We start from the raw sequence: 5,727 nt of genomic DNA on the forward strand, positions 1-5,727 counted from the left end.
CTCAGCAACTCCTGATGTTGTATAGAAATGCTACAAGAGGGAGGGAGAGTAAAGAGGGAAAGAGTAATGAAGTGAAAAGAGAGGAGAGGGGCAGAATATAAACCAACTTAACAGCCCAAGAGCCCTAAGCAATTAGCAATGACATCATGTATACACACACACACACACACACACACACACACACACACACACACACACACACACACACACAGCTGACCGGGCCCAGGTCTGGATGAAGAGCAGGCCAGCAGGGGCAAGGAGGCTGGAAGGATAGAGAGGGGAGGGAGGCAAGGCAGGCAGGCAGGAGGAGAGAGGATGACAGTGCACCATTTCAACTCTGGTGGCACAGTCTGTGATTCACAGTCTTTCATTCTTGTAGATTGCACTAATAACTTCATCAAACCAATGCCGCAGCGTCAACCTTATAAAATCACCACAACCACAGCCTAAAACAGGATTTCAGATTCAAAACATGCCAATCGTTCCACGTTTCCCTCGTTGCGCCTTCCGACAAGGCCGCTTCGTAACACGCCTGCTGAATGTGCACACAAGGAAGCACATGCATCCATGCAAATGTGATGCAAAACAAAACGCACAGGAGCCGGTGTCACCAGGAGGGACAGGCAGGGAGACAGGGAGGGAGAGAAACCCCGGAGGTGAAATCCAAAAACAGCAGACCGGTCCCTTTGGTACTTCATGTTATTGTAAACAACTCAAGTGTTCCTTCTCCCTCCACAGACACATAATATTCTGGGCTGGTTCACACCTGGTTAAACTTAACTACACAACAACGAAGCCAGTCCTTATGGAACTAAAATCAGCACTCACCTGAAGTAAACGGGTTTGAAAGGAAAAGTCTACAATCATTACTTTCCTTTCTATGCACAATCAATGGCATATCTGAACTCTGTTGCTGCCTTACTTCCTCGAAGAAAATAAAACAAGAAGGTTTTTCACATGATTCTCAGGATTTCTTAAATCACACAACATAAACAAGCTATTAAGTGGCTCCATGATCTTATAAAACAAACAGGCGTATTATCTTTAGGGGCTGGCAGAAACGACCAGAGCAAGGCTGGAAACGATTAGCTAGCCAAGTCCAGCCAGCCCCGTGCACCAATACAAGCCTGAGCCTCAACCCCCAGGGGCCAGCATTGCTTACAGCTCCAGACTATTCCACGTAATGTGCACAAGTCAAGAGAATACCCTCCTTTATGCTTGTTTGTTTCACAATGAACCTCTTTATTACTTAAATTGTAGCACAGCGCAGAGACCTCCACGGGACAAGACACAGGACAGGGCCATGAGTCAGGAGTGTCTCTGAACGGGAACCAAAGGCTAGGATAAACTGCCAGGCTTATAGTGCAATTAGTCAACCGATTGATCAAGTGACAGAAAATTAATAGACAACAATTCGGATAATAGATTAACTGTTTATGAATTGATAAAAATAGACAGACAGTTCTAGCTTCTCACATTCAAAGGGTGTTTGATGCTTTTCACTAGATATAACTGAACATTTAAGTATTTTTGGGTTTTGGTCAGGCAAAACATCCAATTTAACTAGTTTCTGTCTTGAGATACTCACTATTATTAATGGAAAACATAAATAAATAAATAATAGAAAAAATAGTAGTTGCAGCCCAACAGTCTTCACCAATGTATTCAGATTGGTGGGTCTAACTTAAATACAATATTTAACTTGGTGAGCACAAATAGCTGAAGTAAACTTCAACTCACTGGTGGAGAAAGAGTGGAAGGTTAATCTGAGTTTTGAGAAATGTAGACATCATGTCATGAATTGACATCTCAAAAGCATTGTAAGACGCATAGATCTACTTAACCAACAGTTACTAGGCTATATGAAGGTGTTAAGAGGCTAACGTTAAATGAACGCTTTCCTTTTTGTCTAATGGTTGGTCTGATGAATGGCCGACTGGTGGGCAGTTTACCACTTACCTGCCGCACAAGTTTAAGAGTCGTGAGGTTTATGAAATGTTACTTTACAGGTCTGTTTTATCCACATTGAAGCGTTTTCCACCATTAAATCCCAGACACAGCAGTCGAGCTGTAACGTTAGTAGGTAACGTAACGTTAGCTAACCAAAGCGGTTGCGACAACGTTCCAGTAACGGTTGTTTTCATAAACGGACACCACGAGAGGAGCCGTTCAACGGCCACCAAGAGCAGAACTAAATATCTGACAATAAACTCAAAGGGGACACACGCTGGGTCCCGTAAATATGCCGCCGCAGCTTCACAGTCTCCTCTCCCCCACCTTCCCGACTTGTTTGCAACACAGCGGGGCCCTCGGATGCCAAAGCAATGCGTCGCTCAATAGAATATGGAAAGTTACTCACGTCTCCGCTCAATTCAAGGCTGAGGAAGACTGCGACAGCCGCGGATTATTCTCGGCTTGCCACACCACATCACTCACCTCTTCTCTGGCGTGTTCTCGTCCTCCTCGCTGCGCTCCTGTCTTATTTTTCTCCTCCCCTCCGCTTTCTCTCGGCTTGTTCCTTTCCCCCCTCCCTCCGCTGCCGCTGTTCTCCGACAGGGGGAACCGGGGGACGCTGCTCCGGAAGCAAACGCTCCTCTGTCATTTTTTGTTAACACTCCCATTACTGCCTTATGGCCTTATGCCATTACCATACAGTCAGTCTACCTACTGTATCCTACAGTGGTGCTACAGATGACTGCCTTAAATTCGGTGGTAGACTAATGTTACAGCTAACAAAAAAGGTAATATTCTGAAGGATATTTGCACTTTTTTTAAATGCCCCCCCCCCCCTCCCCCTAATAAATTGACAATTATTAAACATAGTCAAGACGAAGATAAAGATAGAAAATGTTATTGTTCCTTATGCAGGCCAGATAGGTAGGATAGGTAGGAACAGGATACAGATATATAGGAAAGCTTATAAATCGTAGATATGTTAGAATGGCAATACCCTAGACCTGTGGGTATAATACAGTATTATGTGCACAATTAGTAGTGCTGTTTCCTGATATTCCAGATCAAAGTGACAGAAGATATAGGTATATTTGAAATATATATAGTGATATATATATCAAATATACCTATATATATATATATAGTTTTATTTATGAATAATAAATGGAATCCAGCATAATTTGAAAATAATATAAACATTATGTGCACAAATTACTATAAATATGAAATATAAACACAAAATAACATAATAGCTAAAGGCTGGGCTGATGGTGACAGGTTTTATAGTAGCAGCCAGACTTATTTTGAGTGACTAGAAGAGCCCACATGGACCAGAGATTACAGAATGGGCTAAATTTATGGCAGAGATAGCTGCCAGTGCAGAACACCCCCAGCAAAAATAGCCAAGCATGGCTATATTTTGACTACAGCACAGATACAAACTCTTAGAGAGGATGCAGGGAATTAGTGAATAGAATAGTGATATTATGTGTGTGTGTGTATACATAGGTACGTTTATATAAGTAAATGTGTGTATTTAATGAATATAGGGGTTCCTTTACTGCTGCCTTTAATGTTGTTTTTCTCTATGTTTTGGTTTTTGTTTCGTTTTCAAATGTGAGTCCTAGGCCTAATGCAGAAATGCAGTACGCCTATATATGCTATTACAACGTGTAGTAATTACTTAGTAATAAGTTACTTATTAGCTGTCATAAGACAATGTATAAGAGGAATACTGTTGCTGTATTTTGTAGTTTTGGTTTTAATGAAATGTGGTTCACAATAACTAAATTACTTGAAAAGTCAGGAACAATCAAAAGTAGTCAGGTGGCAGAAGGCTCGTTTATAAAAACATCAAACTTTCAACATGATAATATCATTACTACCTGCTCAAAACCCTAAAGTGCTGCCATGAAATAACAAAATATCAGCCTACAGATAAATATTAGTAGTTTGTAATTATTGTTATGACCCAATTTTTGACCTAATCATAATAATAATAATAATAATAATAATAATAATGTTAGGAGCATACTGAGTTACTGCCTTGGTGTATTGGTAATACATTTATGGGTAGTAAAGCAACATCCACATTTGATTTCTCTAGTATTCCTCTAGGCCACTACAAACTGAACAACACAAACACACCACATATTTCACACACATAACAGCATTTGGTTAAGTTCAGTATTGCAGGTATTGAAATTGCTACTGACAAGAAACAACTAAAAGAGCATTTAGTCTGAAATGAGCATATCTATTGTTTGCAGAAATTTACTGATTAGATTCACTGTATAAGCGCAGCAATAACTAAAAAGGGAGAGGAAAACAACACGCCTAAAGGAGTTTCTTTATCTCTCTTATTAAGGGGGAAAAAGTGCATTTGTCCTGAAAACCAAGTTACATCAAATATCATCAGGCCACAGTCAGCACACTTTAATGGTGAATAGCATTTCATTATTGCCCATTCTGGGAGTGCATGAGATTAGTAATTGAATTATCTTCAAGGAACCTTCAAGTCTCTGCAAGATAATTTTTGTAGCATACAGAAATTAATGGGAAGCAAATGGTGCCTGAAAGGTAGTTCAGCAATTAAACACACCTTTGCTTTGAAATATAATTAGCAGAATTGTACACATGATTTGTAATTAATGGTCTAAAAGTGCAAAACAAAAAGAAAGTAGTTACTGTTTAAAGTAAAATTTAAAATTTAAAATAGTCCAGTTTGGACAGCAGGCAAAGAGGTCTGAGAAGACACAAGTAGCCACCATATGCATAAAAACACATCACAGATTTTTTAGTATTTTTTATTTCTATTTATTTAAGTTTTATTTAACCAGACGATCTCATTGACATTTAAAATCTGTTTTTCAAGAGAGACCTGGCCAAAACTGCAGCATATTGACAGAGCACAGTTACAGATACGGACACGGACACGAATCACACACAACAATCACACAACATCGAAAGGACATTCAAGAAAGACTCTTAGGGTACTAACAGTTTATCAGAGAATTTGGTACAGATGTTTGTGGTCCTGATGAATCCTGTTGTCTTTGGTGACGTCCTGACCTTTCCTCTAGTCAAAATTTAAATACCTCTAAAACTAATTGGTCGTGTTCCACATCTGATGGAAATACAGTTGCCTACTGATTATGACAAAGAGATTACAGTGGTCTAGTGTCATCAACATCCTGTTCATTCCAAAAATGAATTTCCCAATAATGTTTTATTTAAATGTCTAAAATTAATATAGCAACATAAACATTTAAAAAAATATCACAAATATGTGAGCGCAGTTTAGTATGCAGACTCAAACAAGACAGGGTATTGTAATAAAATGATGACATCTAGTGGTTACACATATTTAATTTCACTTTATGGTCATGCTGTACTGTACTCTAGGCCAGAAGATGGCATTCACATCTTTGCCCACATAAATGGGTTCACTTTGAGCCAATTTTAGTCCATATTGCAGTGAAATAAACAAAACCATTGCACAAGACAAAATAAAACAACACATCCACATGTAGAATTGTCCTAATGAGTTAATCCTTATAAAGATATATATATATATATATATATATATATATATATATATAACTTGAATATTACAACTTCATAAACACGTACTTGACATGTGTTTACATACACACATGTATGTAAACACAATACATGTAGGACATGCTTTCTTCCTCTCTGTCCTCCTGCTCTATTATTACTCCAATCCGCCAGGTGGCGCTGTGCTGACAGTATCACCGGTTGTTGACCAAT

The 5,727-nt window shown here is 39.0% G+C and overlaps 1 protein-coding gene across 7 annotated transcripts in view; it reads right to left on the reverse strand.

Annotated features, from left to right (window-relative positions):
- The window catches only part of LOC123969180 (amyloid beta precursor protein binding family B member 2-like), a 74,559-nt gene extending 71,978 nt beyond the window's left edge, over positions 1 to 2,581 (reverse strand). For 5 of the 7 annotated variants that reach the window (XM_046046313.1, XM_046046312.1, XM_046046308.1 and 2 more), the window contains exon 1: positions 2,437 to 2,581. The gene's annotated coding sequence lies outside the window, so the exon portion shown is untranslated. Of the gene's footprint in view, positions 1 to 1,959; positions 2,290 to 2,359 lie in introns of those variants that run through there. The other 2 variants (XM_046046306.1, XM_046046305.1) reach the window with 2 other exon arrangements.
- Positions 2,582 to 5,727: the final 3,146 nt, after the last annotated feature.

This window comes from Micropterus dolomieu, linkage group LG04, assembly GCF_021292245.1.
Source record: "Micropterus dolomieu isolate WLL.071019.BEF.003 ecotype Adirondacks linkage group LG04, ASM2129224v1, whole genome shotgun sequence".
Taxonomy (NCBI): domain Eukaryota; kingdom Metazoa; phylum Chordata; class Actinopteri; order Centrarchiformes; family Centrarchidae; genus Micropterus; species Micropterus dolomieu.